The sequence below is a fragment of the Grampus griseus genome, assembly GCF_964374135.1.
Source record: "Grampus griseus genome assembly, chromosome: 7".
In the NCBI taxonomy this organism is placed as follows: Eukaryota; Metazoa; Chordata; class Mammalia; order Artiodactyla; family Delphinidae; genus Grampus; species Grampus griseus.
Genome location: NC_139001.1, coordinates 8721048 through 8742201, shown reverse-complemented (window position 1 = coordinate 8742201; position 21154 = coordinate 8721048). Strand labels below are relative to the sequence as shown.

Sequence of the window (21154 nt, the reverse complement as noted above, 5' to 3'; positions counted from 1 at the left end):
GATTCTCGAGGTGTTCAGAAACGCCCTGTTCCTGGGAGGCAGGGCAGGCCTGGGCTGTGGTGACTGGAGACCTTACAATGTGGGGTTGGAGGGGTGAGATGCATTCTGTTTCAGGAGAGCCCCCATCCCCCAGGTGTCACGGAGGACATCTCAGCCCCTAACCACCCAGGCCGCACCCACCTCCTTGGCCTGCAGTGCGGATGGAGCCCCAGCACCCCCCCAGGTTGTTTCTCCCCTCGGAGAACCTGTCACCGCAGAGCCGCCCCACACAGCCTGCCCGGTTGGCTCCAGAGACCCCCGTAGGGCCTGAGCTCCTCATTCTGGCCACCGTTACCCAGGAGACCTCTGTCACCAAGGCTCCAGGGCCAGGCTTTGCTGAGCAGAGATCGTGCCTCTGAGACCAGGAACGTTTCCAGTTGGCTCTCCTCCAGCTGGCTTTGTGCTCTTGTCTGTCATTGCTGGTAATGCAACTCGCATTGACCAGAACTGGGACAAGCTCTGGGTGGAAAAAACAGTATTTCAGTGACTTGCACCGTCTCGGGCTCCAGGGGCCCCCTCGGGCAGTCCCGAGCCTGGGGGCTTCTATGCCCTGGCTCAGGAGGGCCGTCTTCCACGAGTTCTGTGAGGCAGCCACGTGGCCGCCCCTCCTCGGGGCAAGTGGGCATCCAGCAAGTGAGAACACCCCACACCGCTGCCCGCAGTGGGTCGAGAGGAAACCCTCACCGCATCCAATCCCGCCTCTGCACAGAGAGGGTGTTGTCCCAGTTTTCCAAGCTGTTAAGAGAAGGCCTTCTGCACATCATTCGGCTCACCCGGGCTGCAGGCTGGGATGGAACCAAAAAGGCGCTGAGTGAGGAGATGATGTCAGTCATGCACTCAGTAAACGGCTCTGAGCCATCCTGTGTGCTGGGTCCTGTCCAGGGAATGGGAACAGAGGTAAGCAGGACACAGCCTTGCCCTCTGGGAGCTCACAGACCTCATAGCCAGCCTCTCGGCCTGGGTAGACCTTTTATCTAGACCAAGATACGAAACACGGGCTTTCGGAGCATGGTTGAGAGCCTACAGTGTGGCAGACGCTGGGCATGGGATTGTGAACAAGAAACAGGCCCTGCCCTCTTAGAGCCCGAGGTCTGGTAGGAGAGAACAAACCGGAAGTTATCGGGCATTGTGCTGTTATGATGGGGAAGTCCAGGGTATCGTGAGGGATGGGGGTGTGGCCCAAAAAAGCAAAGCAGGGGACCTGTGTGTTGGATTCATATTAAATGTTACCCTCTGTCCTCAAGACCAGATGTTTTCACAGTTTCGTGATATTACTTGTTTCACTTTCCTTTTTGACCTCGGCCGAGTTCCCATCAGACAGAAGCCTCAGCCGTTCCTGCACAAGGAGATGGTGATCAGACCCCACAGACAGCCACCAAAGGCCACCCTCACACACTCATCCTCCCTCAAGGCCGAGGGATGGGACACCACTCCTTGCATTCCATGACCTCTGGCTCCTACTGAGAAAGGAGGGCTGGAGTTTGACGGGGACACAGTGAGATGAGCAGAGTCCTGCACGGTGGGGACTTGAGACCACATCCTTCCCCCTCCTTCAACCCGCAGCCGGGGCTGGGCAGAGCCTGCTTCTTCCAGGATGTTCAGCCTCCCATCGGCTTGCCGCCCCTCCAGGTCCTTTGGCAAAATTTCAAACCTCACTACTTAACTCTGGATTCCCACATCACCAGCCCAAACGCTCTGCTCAAACCTCTCCATTACACGTGAGATGACGAGGGTCCCGGGGCTTATGACTCCTTCCATCTTAATTAAATTCAAGCTTAATTAAATATCTGCTGAGCAACCTTTCCAGACTTCTCTGGATTCCCCCGAGAGGAGCTCATCCTGCCTTTTCTTCTGGGGGCAGCTAAGGCCTGTCCCTTGGTTCTTGCGAGAAACAGCTGACCTTCCCATGACCCAGTGACGGTTCCAGCCCTGGTTGTCTCTCTGTGCAAATGCCGGTTGGCCCTGGTCTCAGCTTCAGTAGAGGCGGGAGACCAGACTGTGTGGAGGAAGACAGTGGTCACTCGAGTCTTATCTCACTGCACACTCTCAAGTCCCCTCTGGATCCGACACCTCTCGGGCCACTTTGGACCCTCTCGCTTATCTGTGGGTCACTGGCCACCAGCCCCAGCCTTTGCTGAGATCACCCCCTCTGTGTGGACTCAGACCCCCTCAGCTGAGCAGCCTCTGGCCTCGGGTGCGCGCTATACATTTCCTGCCTCTCGGGCTGCCCTGGGCATGAGTGTGTGAGACGCCGCATCCACCCATGAGCAACTGGAAAGCCCACCAAGTCACAACCTACATGTGAACCAACGAGAAAGGGGAGACTGTGGACAAATGCTCTCTCTTCTCTTCTGCAGGACTGTGCTGAGAAACAGTTACTTAGACAGATTCTCAGAAGATGGTCCCGGGGCACTGAGCAACCAGTTACATTTGTCACCAGTCTGCACTCAGCTGCATAACACACTCCGGAACTGGCTCCCTCTCCGTCCCAGACGCACTCCCTTTCCCTCTCCTGCTCTCTGAGGTCACCCTCCCTAACAAAGGAGTGGCACCGAGGCTTTGCTTCTTGCTCTGCTTTCCAAGGAACCCAAACCAGGCCGCCTCAATTTCCTTTCTGGAGCACCTCGTCCACTCTGCAGATGCTCCTGGGGCCACAATCAGCACCCCCACTGTCCCCTCTGAGACGGGCATGTGGCCATCTAGCTGGTCAGCACCTCACCTTCTGGCCACAGAAACTGGCTCAGGAAGAGCCATGGGACCCACCTGAGTTTTCCCTGGGAATTAACATGGACACAGGGGGCCTCATACACCCGTAAGGTCATTGCCTTCCTTCTCCACCAGTGATGGATTCCGTCTCATCCACTCAAGACCCAGCTGGACTCCTGCTCCCGGGAGACTTTCTTCAACATCCAGGCCCAAAGAGATCTCAGCTGCTTCACTCACTAAGACCCGGGATCCCCATCACGGCTGCCTCTCCAGCCCCCTTGCTACCATCCTCAGGCCTTGCTCTTCTAGCCAGTTGTTTGAAGCTGTTACTGTTATGTAGGCACTCGCGTACCTGTCTCTGCTCGACATGGAGTTCTGCCAGCAGCCCGTGTGGATTCGTTGGCCAAAATGCAGCAGGTGGGCATTCCGCATAGAAAGAGGCCAGGCTGTTGAACATAAGGTGAGCAAATTGTCCAGGTTTGCCCAAGATTTTGCCAGCTTTCCCACTGACTGTCCCATGTCCCGGGAAACCTGCATTGCTGGGCAAACTGGCACCGTTGGTCACCGTCCAACGGGCAGGAGGGTGCCTCGTTCCAAAGCGAGGGGTGCAGCCTGAACAGATTCAGCCCAGACACCATTCACGTATTCATTTAACACAGTGTGTTGAGCTCCGACTATGTGTCAGTCATTCTTCTAAGTGTGTTTACTAGGGGTGAACAAGACCTGGCCCCTGCCCTCAAGAGCTTGTAGCTCAGAGCAGAGGTCAGGACATCTTTTCCGCAAAGGGCCAGATCAGAAATATTTTGGGCTTTGCACACGCCATAGTCTCCGTCATATCTACCCAACTCTGCCATTACAGCTACAAACAGTTAAATTGGGCGTGACTGTGTTCCAATAAGACTTCGCAGACGGCAGCCCCAGGCGTAGAGGTAGAGACAGACACACAGAGCCTCAGGACGCCTGTCGGGGCCCTGCTGCTGGCTTGAGCCGGCACCGTAGGCCGCCACGTCGTGCATTGTGTGGTCCCACGGTCGCCACCATGGTCAGCTGGACCTGTTGGTGAACACCTGACCGTCCTGAGGCTGCCAGTGGTTGATATAGGGGGACTGGCCAGCAGAGACCATGGCCGCTGGCTGGAACAGTGGTGGCAGGAGACAGAGCTGAAAGGCTGGAGGGGAGAGCAGAATCAGGAGACCTTCTGGGGTCTCCAACCCTCCAAGCACTGAGCCATAACCCCAGAGGGCCCAGCCCAGGGAGGGCTTGCTTTGGGCCCGCAATGGAGCTGAGTCCTGTTGCCTTTATTTCCATGGGCATCCTCCTCATTTCCTTTCTTTCTTGTTTAACGACTCAGTGATTTGTAATAAAATTATAAATCATGTGACTATCATCCTCATCCAGTATCTATAATAAATCTGTTTTTCTTTCTTTTTTCTTTCTTTTTTTTTTTTTTTTTTTTGCGGTACGTGAGCCTCTCACTGCTGTGGCCTCTCCCGTTGTGGAGCACAGGCTCCGGACGCGCAGGCTCAGTGGCCATGGCTCACAGGCCCAGCTGCTCCGCGGCATGTGGGATCTTCCCGGACCGGGGCACGAACCCGTGTCCCCTGCACCGGCAGGCGGACTCTCAACCACTGCACCACTAGGGAAGCCCTAAATCTGTTTTTCTTGAAGGGATCTGAGCGAGTTCCCTACAACCAACAACCCTCATGCACCCCAGATCCATGTGAAGACAGAGCACCGTGGGGACACAGAGGAAGGGCCTAATCTAGGCTTGGGGGTCAGGAAAGTCTTCCCAGAGAGATGCGTATCCAAAGCCAGGACCAGAGGGCGGTACGAGTACCCCGGGGATGTGGGGGAGGGGGAGAGGCCCATCACTTCTTTGACCTTCAGGTGGCAACATCTGGACCAGGTGGCCCCTACCGCAGGCACGGGGTAGACAGGACCCTCCATCAGCCTCTGCTAACCTGCACCCAGCGAAGTCGGAGCAGCTCCCCTGCCCCCGCCACCTCTGCTGTGGAGACCACCCTGGTTTCAGTGGACGGAGCCTCCCCAGTGCCCCCTGGGGGCCTCGACCTCCTCATCTTCATGGAAGGGAAGAAGCTGCACCATCCCCGGGTGCAGTCCACGGGCGCTGTGCTGCCTGCACCACCCCAGAGAGCTTTCGTCCAAAACATCCTAACCCAGTGTTTCCCAAGGAACTAGGTGAGATTATACCCCTGCGGCTCTGAGACTGGTGGGAGTGTCTGACCATACACGACTCCCTTCCCGGTCCCATCAGAGAGGATCCCCAAGTCCCAGCTGCACGCAGAGCCCCTGCTCTCCCCTCTCCCCACCGCCAGGCCGCCTCATCCTGGAGCAGGAATCATTTCCTGCCAGGAGGCTTCTTTGCTGCCTGCGAGAGACACCAGATCCAGCTCCCCAAGTAAATAGGAGCAGCTGGAAGTCGCGCATGAGACGCGCAGCAGCCCGGCGCTCAGGCCCTCTCCGCAGGTGCCTCCCTCCCCCGAGGGAGGACTGATGGTAGCTTGCTGCAGGGGTCCCCAGCCTTGGGCCCTGGGGTCACCCCGCTGTGGCAGGGATGGGGGACGTTAGGCCTGACATTGTCTCCGGGGATATGCCACCCCTATCTGCTTCCATGTCCCATTAGAGGAGTCTGGATTCGCTCCACCTACCCAGGCCTGGGCTTCTCCAGGAACCGGGGGCACACGCCATATTTGCCCAAACCTAGGGCAAGCCTGGGTATGAGGCATCTCCCACTTGGCCATTAAGAAGATGCGTATGCAAAAGCAATAGTTTTCTCAAATGAGAAGATCCAATTTGAATATACAGCCTATTAGGGGTGTGTGTGCCGTTGTTCAAATGTCTCAGGGAGTAGTTCATGGGTGTGTTTTTAAAGACATATTTTAATTTCATAAAAGGTAACTAGTACATTAATTTGAAAATGTTGCTCCTTTCCGCTTTCACATTTTATGGAACATTTTTATCTCAACTTTTCACTAGCCTCTTGGGTGTCTGTGTCCTCACCATCCCTTGGGCCAAGTTAAGCCACCAGGGGCTTCTGAAGCCCATGACCTCCGCTCGAGGCTCAGTTACTCAGATTCAGCACTTTTGGAATCCCTGTGTGACACAATCACTGGCCATTTTATCCCATAAGTGCCCCTTCCTGTGATGTTGGAGGCTTAGAGTTTTTATTTAACCTTAAGATAAATGTGACCTCATTCATAACTGGTGATGTGGGACATCCCAGGCACCCGGGCATTATCATCACTTCTACGAGGGTGGTGAGGCTCTTTGTGCCCAGTTGGGGATAAGGGCTTTGGGGGGGAACCCTGGCTCTCTGTTACCTCCAGCAGGTGCTATGGGGCCTAGGATTCAGGTGGAGTCGAGCCTCCAGTTGCCTCCTGATTTGAAGTGAGGGCTGGGACAATGATGATGGCTGCAGCTGTCAACTAGCAGGTATTTATCGGCTCCGCCGTGCGCCCAGCCTGTGCCAGGCCCGCAGGCAGAGAGGGGATGAGAGCCCTCGCTGGGAGTGCGCCCAGCCTGCGTCAGGCCCGCGAGGCAGAGAGGGGATGAGAGCCCTCGCTGGGAGTGCGCCCAGCCTGTGCCAGGCCTGCAGGCAGAGAGGGGATGAGAGCCGTCGCTGGGAGAGACAATTAAGAAGGACCGTTTCTGTGTAGAGCTCCGTGCCCAGTGCACTGCGCAGTGGAGGGCCGAATCAGGCGGAACAGACCAGGAGAGAAGAAGTCTGCTCTCCGCCACGTGCTGACTGGGGGAGGCTGGAGGGCGGGCTGCGCCCACATCGGGAGCAGACTGGTCACTCTGTGACGGCTCAGGGTGCTTGAAGAGCCCCGAGAGGATCTCAGAGAGGGAAGGGAGGGCCAGGCACAGAGACCCAGAGTGCTGTCGTGGAAAGAGCCCGCACCTGGGAATCGGAGAGCTGCCGCCACTCATACCTCCATTCACATCTGTTTCCACATCTGTAAAACAGTTCCCTTCCAAGGCAAGGTCCTGTTCATATCTATTTCTAGTGACAAGTCCTCTGTTTTATGGGATCACCCTTACTTTTTTTTTTTTTTTTCAGATTTTGATGTGGAACATTTTTAAAGTCTTTATTGAATTTGTTACAATATTACTTCTATTTTATGTTTTGGATTTTTGGCTGTGAGGCGTGTGGGATCTTAGCTCCCTGACCAGGGATCGAACCCACACCCCCTGCATTGGAAGGCAAAGTCTTAATCACTGGACCGCCAGGGAAGTCCAGGGGTCCCCCTTAGTTTAATCTCCAAACAGAAAGACTTGTGATTTCATCCCACATTCAGTGGGAACCCTGGCGTCCCCACAATAGTCTTAGAAGTCCCAGGGGAAACGGTCCTGGGTCCTACAAGTCTGTATATCTGACCCACATGGTCACCTCTCCAATTCCCTTCTCCCATAAAGGACGACTGACATAGGCTATTGAGTGCGGGATACTCTATGGAAGCCCAGGGCTAGTGGATTATAACATACAGAAACTTAAAACGTACCCAAGCCCCTTTCTCTGCCCAAGGATTTCCCATCGGCCTGTGCCGCCCCCTCCCCAGGTGCACTGATGCCAGATGTTCCACAGCCTTGGGAAGTCTTGGCAGTACCTCACCCATGCAGGCTGTTTCTGTAATTTCAGAAGCATAGGGAGTATTTCTAAAAGTGTTTCCCCTTTGCTCTCTTGATTTCTTCTTTGAGTTATAGCTTGTCCCAGTTTCATTGTAAATATCCCAACAAAGAAGAAATCACGTGGCCAAGCAGTTAAAGGAGTAACGAGTAACGACTGATGATGAGAAGCAGATGGCCTGGTAGTGTGGGGAGAGCAGTAAAAGGGAGGGGGCGCTGGAGGAGTTGGGAACCTGAATTCTCAAGCTCACCAAAGGCTGTATCTGCTGGCGTGATTGGAGATGCTTTATGGGGTGACAATAAGGTGCCCCTGAGAACTTTCATGTAAGGTTAGGTAAGGTCATCCTCTGAGAATGGAACTTATTACAGCAGCACATGGGAGGAACAGTAATAATTAAAATATCACCTATAATAATATGATGGTAATGTAACAGGTATGACCTGCTTCACCAACTTAGATTACAAATATGTTCACATTTCCTTTATTGCCCCAATTCATTGTTTTAGTCCCTGTGTGTCTTTGGGGCACGAAGAGAGTTGCCCCATATTATTCACAAATCTCAGCGTCCAGGGGGAGGTCAGCTTTGTTTCTTCACACCAGAAGAATCAGGGTCCCAAGAGCCCACTGCTACGATTGCTCCTTGCTGTCACAAGGTGTCGCTATTGAAGCTCGCGCTCGCAGACGATGCTGCTACCCTGGAGGGTGGGATGCCCTTCACGGACTAGGTGCAGGATTACAGCTCTTCTTAGTCTACTTTCCCACACTCAGCCATCACTGCCCAAAGCACGGCCCCTGGGGCGTGGAGGCTGGGTGGGAAGGGTAATTAGCATACGCCACCTTCCACACCGGCCTCAGCCCTCCTCCTGTGAAATGAGAGCAGCACATCAGCCCTAATCCCCCTTCACTCAAGGTGATTTAATTGGAGGGCTTCTCTGCTCTTCCCTGCCACTGCTCCTTGGATCACCCTAGCTCACCTGAACAGGTGTGCCTGACTTTGCATCTCAGAGATCAGGGCTGGGATGTGGGTGCTTCTGTCTTCAGAGAGCCCCAGGGAGTCTCACCCCTACCAGCAGGGGCGGGCCAGCTTCTGCTAAGCGCCACAGCTCACACCCCAAGAGAAAGAGGCTGGCACCCTGGTGGCTCACCTTTGCATAACCAGGGGGGCACACAGAACAGGGTAGTGGTTACCAGAGGTGAAAGAGGGTGAGAACTGTGTAAAGGAGATCCGCTGTACGGTGACGGATGAAAACTCCATTTTTGTGGTGAGCGTGCTGTAAGGTACATAGAAGTAGAAATATAATGTGCACGTGAAACACGGGATGATATAAAACAATGTTACTTCAATAAAAAAATGAATCTAAAACTAAAATAAAGAGGGCACACAAATGATCCGTCTCCAGAGGAGGAACATCTGTTCCAGGTATCGCTATGTCTCTGCCTCAACCAGGAGCTCTTAACCTGGGAATCAGGAGTGAGAGCCAGGGGCGGCGTCATGAACTGGTTGGGGAAAAGCATTAGGTATTTACTTTCACGAATCACTGATTGAAACTAGCATTTCCTTCCTTTGTGCTTACAGGCATCACACCACAGTAGTACATACGGTGCCTGGGACTTTGTCACCAGTAGAAATCACAACTATTTTCATATAGCACCACAATTGCTGTAGATATTTTAAAATGTTATTTCAGCTCAGCGCATCACTAATTCAAGATCATGATAAGTTATTGAACCTGTCACTAGACCTCCTTTATCCAAGGCCTCGATAAAGCACATATATTGCTCTATCACAATTCTTAAATTCTGTTCATTGTATTTCAGTATATTTGGTTTCCTTTACCATCCTCTGTATTTTACTTCATGCATTTAAAACTATGATCCTGGGCTTCCCTGGTGGCGCAGTGGTTGAGAGTCCGCCTGCCGATGCAGGGGACGCGGGTTCGTGCCCCGGTCCGGGAAGATCCCACATGCCGCGGAACGGCTGGGCCCGTGAGCCGTGGCCGCTGAACCTGCGCGTCCGGAGCCTGTGCTCCGCAACGGGAGAGGCCACAACAGTGAGGGCCCCACGTACCGCAAAAAAAAAAAAAAAAAAAAACTATGATCCTGGGGAAAGTGCATAGGCTTCCCCAGACTGCAGGAGGAATCCATGACACAAAACTCATTAAGACCCATGGCCATCCAGAGAGCAACTGGCCACTGTTTTGTTTAAAAAAAAGAAAATGCACCTCACCACAGTTCTAAGAGCTGATATTTACGGAGCCCTTACCACATGCCAGACATTTTCTATGTGTTGTTGCGTCACAGGTAGAGCTGTTATTTCCATTTAAAGCTGAGGCACTGGTGCACTGAACGACGTAACTTGGACGTGAGAGCACAGCGGTCAGGGTAGGAGCCAGGAGTCAGCCTTGACCTTTTAACCCAGCGCTGAGATTTCACCATTTTCAGTCAGGCTGCCTCCAAGGTCCCAGGGAGCTCGACCTGAGTGTAGCTCACCCTCGAGGGCTGAGGGCCGGGCCATAGCCAGCTCAGGCCAGGGGAGGGAGGTGGTCTCAGGGGGTCCAGTGTTCAGCCCACCTGGGGTGACCGTGGCCTGCTCTCATCTTATAGGCACCAGGCAACCTTCAGTCCCCCAGGGTCACCCCGGCTCCCTGCCCCTTGCGGGCCTGGATAAACCTGACCAGAACCCCAGTGTCACGGGCTGAGGGGGACAGGGCCCTCCCCAGGACAGCCACGCACCCCAGGGCTCACATCCTTCCTCATCTTTCTTCTCCGTGCTGCTTCAGGCCATCAGCCACCACGACTTCCTTCCCTGGTTCCACAGCGTTTGCTCATGCCAGGCACTGCAAGATTTTCACCATTTACTGGAGATCGTCCAGGTCACACAGGCCCTCTGCCATCCTTCGCGTTCTTTCCTGCTTCCTAACACTCTCCCGTCTCCCTTCTTCCTTCCTTCTTTTCTGAGGCAATAGATCCTGGCCCCTTTCTCTCTTGGGACAGCTCCTCCCATTTTCACCTCCAAAGACTTTCCCCAATACTTTCTTTTCTGAAGGGGAACTTCGGTAAATAACATTTTCTCAATCTAACTAATTACTAAACTGAGTCCTGTCTTAGTTCAGGCTGTTGTAACATAATACCATGGACTGGGCAGCTTAAACAACTAACAGACAGTTAGTTCTCACAGTTCTGGAGGCTGGAAGTCCGAGATCAGGGCGCCAGGATGGTTGGGGTCCGGTGAGAGCCGTCTTCCTTGTCCCAGACTGCTGACTTCTCACTGTGTCCTCACATGGTAGAAGGAGCAAGGGAGCTCTCTGGGGCACTAATAGGGGCACTAATACAGGCACTAATACGGGCACTAATCCCATTCATGAGGGCTCCACCCTCATGACCTTATCACATCCCAAAGGCCCCACCTCCTAATACCATCACATTGCGGGGAGAGGGTGGGATTTCAACATATGAACTGGGGGGGGGCACAAACATTCAGTCCATAACAGTCCCCAAGTGTCCCAACCGAGGGAGGAGGGAGCCCTGAGTAGGTGACATGTTTGAACTTGGTCCTTGGAATTGAACATCACTCATTCACATCATTGATACCGTGGCTTTTTCAGCTGATCCTCTGTGCCGTCCAGCTACCAGGAGCCACGGAGGCATCAGCTGGGCACTGAGAAGCCCACCCTGTAGCCCCAACCCCATCGGCCTGCCCACTCAGGACGGGGCTCTGCCCTGAACACACTCCGCACCCTCACAGAGTCCCAAAGGTACTTCAAGGCAAAGACCCCGGGTCTGGTTTCTCTAAAGACCCCGTACCTGTGTGCCTAGGTCTCCAGCTGCCTCCGCTCCCGGAGACTTTCTCTGTCTAGCTGTCCATTTTGCACTCCTTTCTGAGACAAGGCGACCCACTCTGCCCTCTGTTGTTTCCTACCCTGTCTCAGACCCAGCCACTTGCTTCCTGGGGCCGGCTACGCCTTCCCAGAGCGCAGCTGGGAGATCCAGCCAAGTGGCTTGAGCTGCCCACCAAGCGTTGTGCCCGCCTGCCTCTCGGTGGAGGTGAGCAGCCTGGGCGCCCCCTCCAGTGAGGACCTACTGCCCAGCTGCTCTCAGGCCCTCGGCGCAGGGGACCTCCTATCCAAGGTCACACATTCCCAGGCCCACATCTGAGACCGGGTCACGTGGGGTCTACAGGCCTGGAGTCCCGTTCCAACTTGGGATGACTCTGAACGGACCTCACAGCAGCAGGGGTCTCGCAGGCACTGGCTGAGCCACAGCTGGGCCTGCATCCCGGCTCAGCTTCTCCATCACTCCCACTGCTTCCGTCATCTCCCTTCACAGGCGTTGGTGCTGAGAACCCTCCTTAACAAACCGCCCACATGCTGAGATCCAACTTGGAGACAGCTTTTCAGGACACCCAACCAGCAGGGCAGGCATCCTGGCTCCAGCCTGGGGTGGAAGCCAGGCCTTCAAGAGGAGAGAGTGGGGTTGGGAGGAGGTGTGGGTGATAGGGGGTCCTTTGGGTACCACTGGAGCCCCACGGTCTTGACCACTCAGACCACAGGCCTCAGGATGCCCCACATGTGCCCACAGGTTAGGGCAGCTGGTGTTGGGGTGCTTCTGTAGAGTCGCTCGGGGGACCTGCCCACCACGGTTCCTCCTCTTTTATCGTTTTACACATCAGACCACCATGTCCTGCCATTCAAGCTGCCATTGAGATGTTTTTTGAAGTTCAGAAACCACATGCCACACCCAAGGCCTGCAGCCGGTTTGGGTTCGGAAATGGCCCTGTTCTCCGAGCCCGTGCTCACTGGCCTCTCAGAGGGGCTCGGAGCCCACTGTTCTGTCCAACAGGAGTGGACCACAGTGGCTGCTCAGGAAATATGATGCCAGTTGAACTGAATTGAAGCTGAAAGTGGTTCCACCCACAGATCACAGAGGGCACTCGTCCATCAGGACCACGAGGGCCAGGAAGAGCTGGTAAGAAGCCTCTTCTGGCGGGAATCCATGTGGGCGCCGGCGCGGCAGGGAGCAGCGTGGGGTCACTATGGTGGAGCTGCAGCAGCTCTGGGTGCAGGAGGCGGTGGACCCCTGGTGAAGAGTCTGGAGAGAGAGAACATCCGGAAGATTCAGGGCCTCAGGTTCCAGTGCAGCAGCGGCTGTTGTGAGGACAGCCAGGTGTCCGTGCAGCAAGTGCACCAGTGCGTTGAGCACTGCCATGCACCTCTGGCTCAAGCCCAGGCCCTGGGGATCAGCGAATTGGAGAAGTTCCAGGACCGCCTGGCCCAGTGCACTATGCATGGCAACAACAAAGCCACAGATTCAATGGATGCGGGGAGTAAAGAGCTTCAGGTGAAGCGGAGCTGGAGAGTTGCGTCATCCAAGTGTGTGGATGACCGCGTGGACCTCACCCCAGCCATGACCAAGAAAATGAAGGAGTCTCTCGTCCACTGGGAAATAGATGTCTGCTGTTGGGCTTCGGGGCTGAGGGCAGGAATCTATTTAAAAAGAGGAATGGGGGGCTTCCCTGGTGGCGCAGTGGTTGAGAATCTGCCTGCTAATGCAGGGGACACGGGTTCGAGCCCTGATCTGGGAGGATCTCGTATGCCGCGGAGCAACTAGGCCCGTGAGCCACAACTACTGAGCCTGCGCGTCTGGAGCCTGTGCTCCGCAGCAAGAGAGGCCGCAATAGAGAGGCCCGCGCACCGCGATGAAGAGTGGCCCCCGCTTGCCACAACTAGAGAAAGCCCTCGCACAGAAACGAAGACCTAACACAGCAAAAATAAATAAATAAATAAACAAACAAGAAAAAGAGGAATGGGGATTTGGGTCTTTAAGGAAAGTTTATGAATGAGGAAATTAAGGATGCCAGCAAGTTTCAGCAAGTTTCAGTCACTTGCCTCTGGACACTGGGTCCTCTGTGTTTCAATCCTAGAAAGCGAAATGGAAAAAACACTGGTGCTAAAATTTGGGTCAGAGATAGTACAGGAGAGTTTTTGTGAGCCTGAATTTCATGTGGCCAGGGCTTCTCCTGACGATAGGCAATCTCCCTTGTACCAAACCAGAGCCCTCCAAGTACCAGCTTCTCTTAGTACACAGATACCAACAGGCTGGCAGGTTCATCTGACACACCTACGATCTGGTGGGGTGTGAGAAGAGGTGTTTCTGTTTGTTGCCAACCTCCTGTTTGCCAGAAGGATCACCACTACACCTTCCACAAACTGTGATAAATCAAAATCCAGGAGGTCCCTAATTTAGGACGGGAAAGGGGGCTTCTGGGGTTCTGTTTTGCTTGGTTTTGTTTTCTATACAAGGGCATGAAGTTACTTAAGATGTTGAGTTGGGAGCGGTAGTTTGGACAAAAATTTTGAAAAATTTTGAAAGAGGCCATTTCTGGCCTCTTTCATCAAGATGTGGATGTGCATTTCTTAAAATTCTCACACACGACATCTTTCAGCCTGGAGACCCTGCGAAAACGTAAGAAGCGATATCACAACGGTAGGGGAAGCAAACCTTCCCTCTCGCTGGCAGCCATGGTGGGCCCTGAGGCTGTCTGCAGCAGACTGACAAGACAATCTTGCAGTGACACTCACCCGTGAAGGCAAAGAGGATTTTGATTGTGCTACGTGCTAGTATTCAGGAATGAAGAGTGAAAGAGGAACTGTTGGCTGCTTAATTAAGAGAGTTATGAAGTACTGGCTTTGGAAAAATCTGGTTTTCAAAGAACAGAATAGAGTGAAAGTCTAAACCCAGTATTACTTACTCTGCCCCCTGAAATAACAGAGCTCTACTGAGACAGTCCCTTGGCAACACGAAGGTCAAGGGAAAGAAAGTCAGCAGCTCGGGGGCGAGCTGTGACTCCTTTAGTGCAAAAGAAGGACCGCCCTCTGTTACCAAATACAACTTTTGCCTGGGCTTTTGTGACATGCGTTCTTCTTGCTCCAGTACTAGCACCTTATAGTTCTGATAAGGACCTTGTTACTTGAAATGATAACATAGCCTGTCTGTTTGCCGTTTCAAGACTGTGATATATTTTCCTAGTGGTTTGGTTTTAAAAATAAACAGGATTTAATTTTTCTTCCCCCCTCCAAAAAAAAAAAAAAAAAAAAATCTCTTCCATTCCCTCTGCCTGAAAAGGAAGCCAGGTTTTTTGTCCAGAGGTCAGGTAAAGAAGTCCCTGCAGGATGTCGTGGGTGGGGAGTACAGAGGAGTGTGGCTGGGCTCAGTGAGGTTAGAGCACCAGCTCCCCGAGCCCGGGAAGGTGCAGGCTGTTATAGTTCCCCAGAAGAGCCAGGACAAGACTCCACCTCCCCATGGAGTGGCAGGATGGCCGAAGGGAGCCTCGGGCTTGAAGGGGAAAGACCAGTTAACACCAAGTTCTCCGGGGCCGCGGGGATGAGCTTCATGCCCAAGTGTTTGAAGGGACTGTTAAGTGGACACCACAGCTGTGACCAGTGTGAGCTGAGACTCAGAGGCTCCCGTAAATAGTGCAGCCACTGAGGGACCCCATCCCTAGGACTTGTGCAGGTCCTGGGTGAGGGAGGGAGCCCCAGATGATGGAGCTGGAATATCCTACAGTAAAGCTTGATGAGTTCAGAGCAGGTGACATTCAATCTGAAGAAACAGAAGAAGCACAACGCTCCTTTTGCTCCAGATCACAGAATAAATCCGTGTGCAATGGACTGCATGGTGCCCCTCCGCCCAAATTTATACACAGAGTAAATCCACGTGCAATGGACTGCATGGTGCCCCTCCGCCCAAATTTGTATGTTGAAACTCTAACCCACAATGTGACTGCTTTGGAAATAGGGCCTTTAGGAGGTGATTAAGGTAAAATGCGGCCATAAAAGTGAGACCCTGATCCGACAGGATTAGTGTCTTTATAAGAAGAGACACCAGAGCTCACGTGCACGTCCTCCTCCCTCCCTCCCTCCCCACCACGTGAGGACACAGTGAGAAGGTGGCTGAGAGCTCTCATGAGAAACCACACACTGCCGGACCTTGAATGTAGACTTCAAGAACTGTGAGAAAGAAATTTCTGTTGTTTAAGCCCCTCAGCCTGTGGTGTTTTGTTATGGCAGCCCTGCAGGTTATACACCATTCCCTCCCTAGGGATGGGTTTTGCAGCGTGCAAGAGTTTCCAGCTCCATTACATCCATTTTCATCCCTATTTTATCCAGGTGGCTTAAAGGTACCAGCCTCTGAAGTCAAATTTTCTTAATACCCAAGAACCATCAGTTTGCTCCCGTCAGTGCAGATGTCCATTTTCTGCGAGGTTCCCCTCCGCAAGTACTTCTGGGTCTCCTGCCCCAGGACATGCTGATAAGTCCCCCAAACGCCTGCTGGGTTTCCATCTACATGTGCTCCACTCTGCTGCACATGCTGGATTCCCATCAGTGAGAGCTGAACCCTGGCTCCCACTTTAAGTCTGTGCTGAAGACTGGAAAACGGGAAGAAAAGCACAGCCAAGAGGCTTGTCTCTGCCGTCGGAGGCGGCCCTTCCCAGAATCCAGGGGCAACAACACCTGGCACATCTCGGGGGGAGGTCTGCCCACCTGTCTGGTGCCAGTACTTTGGAAACTTCCCTGACCATCCCAGACCCTTGGCCATGAGGCCTCTCTGCCCTTCAGGGAAACCCCACCATCCACTCCAAGAGCTGTGGTTTGGCCCTGGACCTCACCCAACGATTCCTGGGTCATTGGACGCCTCGTTCAGGCACCATCCATGAGGATCAGCTACGTGGATCCTCTGCATTGAGCCAGGGCAGGTCTGATAATTGCACACCTTTCCAAACCTCTCTGCAGCCTCCACTGGTCTCACTCCTCCCTGAACGAGAAGCCACGCACACGTGTCTGTGCAGCGTCGCCCATGAGGTGCAGCCCTGAGCCCCCCTCAGAGAGGGGTCTCTGGCAGCGGAACACACTTCACAGAGATGTTTGTTACACAGACGCACCCTGAGGTGCCTTTTGCGTGACTGTAGGTGCCCCTCAGAGCCTGAGGTCTCAACAGCCTCCCTCGCAGGGTTACGCTTGCTTAAGCGAGGTCCCAGAACAAAGTCTGGCTGAGGCTTCCAGGTGAACTCAGGGCCCCTGCCCCCCGCAGCAGAAGTAACGTCAGGCTTTGAAGTGACAGGGCTTCGGAGACTTCAAAGCACCGAGGGCCACATTTAGCTCCCGATCTAGCGTCCTGTGGGCCCTCCTGCAGCGGCTTTGTGCAGAGGACACATCTCGCAGGCTTGTGGCAGGGGGTGGGGCCTGAACTGGGGCAGAGGGGCGTCTGTTTGTCCTTCCACCCCGAGCTCCCGAGTCCGCCTTGACCCACCTGCCATACGCTCTCCCTCAAATGCCCACTCACAGCTCTGAGTCCTGGGCTCACTTGAGAAGCTGGCTTTGGGTGGAAAAAAGCCAGAGGCAGCTGCAGTGGTAGTTTCAGGGGTTGTTCTCCCCCCACCAAATATTTCTGTGGCATTTTTCTGTGGGTCTTCGAATCCTCTCCCCCCTCGGCAGTGGGGTCTCACGGTGGCCCTGGAAGGTCACTGCGCACAGCACAGCCTACCCTCTAGGGTCAATGGAGGGTGGTCTTGTGTGGGTATCACCACCATCCCCACGTGGTTCCTACGTAGGGGCATCCCTGTCCCTTTCTCGTGACTGTTCTGCACACCAGACACTCCTCACGCCCACACGGTTGCTCTTCTCAATTTTTCTCCTCACTGATCTCTCACCAGAATCCTTTTTAACCTCTGTTAGTCTCTACAGGTGCCCACCAGGTGTCAGCCATTTCAAGCATCTGTGCAATCACTGTTTATTTGTGGTAACAAGGCTGTTATCGCACTACAAATGTCATTAGTATCTTGTAGCGGCTACGTAGCATCCATACAGTGACTCTTAGCTTCATAGGGTCCCCAGAGAGAGACTCAGTAGGACTATAGTGGCGAATGCAGTTGGTGGACCAGCATTCTCCATGCAAATGTTCCCTGGGGGCCAATATTCCAAGGGAGGGTCAGTCCTTGCCCCTGAGGGGATGTGGCCCAGATGTGGCTGGCTTCTGGGTCAGCAGAAGATGGCTGTTGAATCAGCCTTCTCAGGCTGCCATAACAACATACCACAGACCTGTTGGCTTTCACAACAGTTCTGGTGGCTGGAAGTCCAAGGTCAAGGTGCCAGCAGGGTTGACGTCTGCTGAGGGCTCTCTCTCTGCGTTGCAGAGGGCTATCTGCTAACTGTGTCCTCATGGAGCTCCCATTCAGTGCATGGGGCAGGAGGAAGCAAGCACTCTGGTGCCTCATCCTATGAGGGCACGAATCCCGTCATGAGGGCTCCACCCTCAGGACCTCATCTTAAGGAGATACTTAGGAAGATACTTAGGAAGGAACGTAGGTATCTTCCAAAGATCCCATCCATAAATACCATAACATTGGGGGTTAGGGCTTCAACATATGTTTTTGGGGGGAGACACAGTTCAGTCCACAGCAGCCATCAAGGAGCAAGGATGCCCCCAGTCACCCCTTGGCACCCAGGCCACAATGGGGCTGTGCTCAGGACTGTGGGGGACTCAGGAGAACGGGGTGGCCCAGGCCAGCGCCTGGCTGTTCACACTCTCCAGGAGCTCTGGATAGGTTAGTAGGATTCACATGGGATGAGCCATGAAGGAAAACTCAGATATAACCTGGGAGAAACGGACTCTCTGTGGGTGGTCAGAGAAGGGAGGGGTCATCAGTGGAGGACTTCTGGAGAACTGGCTCTGTGTCTTCAGCCTGTTAGTGGTCAACAGGTCTCCTGAGCTGGGCCACACAATGTGTGCACAGGACTCAGGGCCTTTGGAGGCAGCTCCAGTGTCATGGTGGTGGTGGGACAAGATGGTGGGAGCAGGGTGGAGTGGACTCAGAGCTGGAGGGACCACAGCCTGTGGGGTCTGTGTGGCCCAGTTGCTGTCCCAGAGAACCAAGTACCCAAGTGGATGTGAGGGCTACATTTAGACCCTGCAGGGTCTGGCTCCTGGCCACCTGGGACAGGCCCCAGCTGTGCTCCTGGGACAGGCCAGAGGGTGGATCTCTGTGCTCCCAGACTCCATGTCCAGGTGGCTTATTCAACATGGTCCCTTCATAGTTCCTTTGACCAAGATTATTGGGTCACCTGACAAGGGCCATCAGCAACCAGCTCTTCTCTGAGGTCAATAAGGGTAGCCCAAGACAAGGTTACTCAGAATCATTGAATCTATTTATTTGGCAAATCTGATTATTCAAATTAGTTTTCCAGTTAATTGTCCTAGGTTTACACATGTACATATACCCTGTGTATCTCAGATTTTCCAGATTAGGAGTACAAATAAGGCCAGACAATGTCCCTAAGCCTCCACGGGTTTTAGTAGTGAAAATTTCAGCCTCTTCCACAACTAAGTTCAGCCGTCCCTAACCCACTGACTGCCACTCGCTGCAGGGTGGGGCCTGGACGCATCAGCACAGTAACCTTAACCCTGACCCTCTGCCCCTTCTGTGCCTGCTGGGCCTGACGACTTAGCCCAGAGTGTGGACCCTCCTATAGAGCAGCCTAGCCTGCAGCTCTGGGCCTGTGCCCACTCCCACAGACCCTGATGTTTCCTCTGTGACATGCAATCCAGGATGGGTCCTCATGGGGAGAGAGAAGAGGCCCATCTCCTCCCCCTAGCATGTTGGGATCAGTCAGCGGTTCCCAAGGCTCACCTCCACAGTTGTCACATCAACCCCAGTGTGCCACATCCTTCCAAGGACCTACACCTAATAGTTACGCAGCTTGTGGGTCTATACTCCCCTCCGGCCCTCTGTCACCTGGCTCGGCAGAGTCATGCTGCCCACAAGACAAGGCTGCATGTTTGCAGACATCACTGGGGATGATGGGTCATCAGGGCCCCACCATCCCTTTCCTCTTTAGAAGCCTGTCTGGCCCTAAGCACACTGGTAGATACAACTGCAGCATGAACCGCGCCACTCAGCTCCACTGGGCAGGCTCTCAGCTCCCAGTGCAAAGAGAGAAATTGGAGGTGGGCGGTTCCTAAGTCCACCCACCCACGGGCTCTGACCCCATCCAGCCCAGTGTCCTGCTGGATACATGTCTGGCTTTCTGAGACTAGCACGAGTGTGCCTCGGCCCAGGATGGCCACGGGACTGTGCAGCCTGTAGGCAGGCGGAGGAGTGTCCAGGGCTTGGAGCAGCTGGGCGGGACTCATCTCTGGGTCTGCGGAGCTCCTGCCCCTGGCTGCCGGTTCATGGAGGCCCAGTCTGATGGGCGGGAGCCTCTGGTCCTGACTGTGATCACTGCTCTGCACCCATTTCTACCCTTTCTTCCTCACCGTTCCCTCCAGCCCCACAGAGTGCCACCTGACCACTGACCGCAGGGGAGGGTGGAGAAGGTGGGGCTTCTGCCCTTCTATGGCTCTCAGTCAAATTGAGGATTCTCAGACAGGAAGCCGCTCTGCCCTCCATCCTTCCTGCTGGTCTCACACCCCAACCCCCAACCCCTCACAGAGCCCCAGCGCTTCAAGCCTGAGACTGTTACCCAACCTCACCTCCTCCTTCCTCAGGGTTTTATCTAAATCGCCCTCTTTCCCCCCCGACAGCCACCCCTCCCTTCCGTCCACCGCTTAGCGGTGGACGCCTCTTCTCCTGAGGTACAGGCGGTTGCTTCTCTTCCTAAAGTAACCCCCCGACCCCGTTCACATTGTCTCATTTGTTACTTCTCATCCCACTCACTCCGTCTTGCAAACCACCCCACAATTTATCCTGATCACCATTTCACTCTCCGGAGGCTGAGTCAGTGGCAGGCTTTCAGCTGCCACCACTGCACCTTCTCTAGAGCATGAGAGAAGCCCAGTCCAAACTATGATTCAATCGTTTACAGTTTCCAACGAGGAACTGCCAAGAGCCCTGTGTCGTCAAGATGGTTCCTCTATTCCTGGCTGCCTCATCTTCTCCCTCCCAGCCACCGGATGGGGACATCTCTGTGGATGGTGCCACCGTGGCCGGCTGCCCAGCCAGGACTCAGGTGGGCAAGACAAACACCTTGTTCTCCTCTGGCTGAACCGAATCAATTGTGATTCCTTCTCATCATTCTCAAGGAAACTAAACCTAATCAACAACATCGTATCCTGTTCAAGAGAGCAAGCTGGTCATGTCCAGGAATTTCCCACTCCCAGGCTTGTCTCTACTGCCTCTCCTCCCCCTGGGCCAGAGCTCAAACTCCACGCAGTGGACGCCCCCATGGCAATGCGGGAGGGGTTGCCCAATTCCGGCCCTTGGCCTGTCTCCTACCTTTCCCAGGTATACCCTGGCCCCTCGTGGCTCTCAGGTGTCACCAGTGCCTTTCCACTCTGTCCCCACTATTTTCACAAAGTGTCCACAGCATCACAAAGCCTGGTCCACACCAGCCTGCCTCAGTCCGTCTGCAGCTTTGTCCTGGGCACAGGAAGGTGTGACTGGCCTTCCAGGCCTTTCCAAGGCCCATAGAAAACTCGGGGCTCTCTGCACATACTTGCTCTCCCCAGTCACACATTCCGCTGGCATCTCTGTGAGGTCATGGGCCAACAGAGCTCCAGAAGAGACCAGAAAGTACATCTGCTCCACGCCGGGATCCACAAACCAAAAAGGAGCTTGGTCCATCCCTCCCACTCCATCTCTCCTCCATGCCAACCCTCTTGATTCTCTCTCTTAACTCCTCTCTCTCTTCCTTTCCAGAATCTTCTAGCCTAACAGAAGGACAGAGGAGAGCTGGGAAACAGCCTTATTCAGATGGTCTCATTCTCTTT

General features: G+C 54.1%; 1 pseudogene across 1 annotated transcript; it reads left to right on the top strand.

Moving 5' to 3' along the window:
• Positions 1 to 12385: 12385 nt before the first annotated feature.
• On the top strand, positions 12386 to 21093 carry LOC309824964 (protein FAM136A-like; annotated as a pseudogene). Its single transcript has 5 exons — positions 12386 to 12848; positions 19998 to 20020; positions 20332 to 20394; positions 20670 to 20818; positions 21084 to 21093. The product of its transcript is annotated as a protein FAM136A-like (transcript).
• The last annotated feature ends 61 nt before the right edge of the window (positions 21094 to 21154 follow it).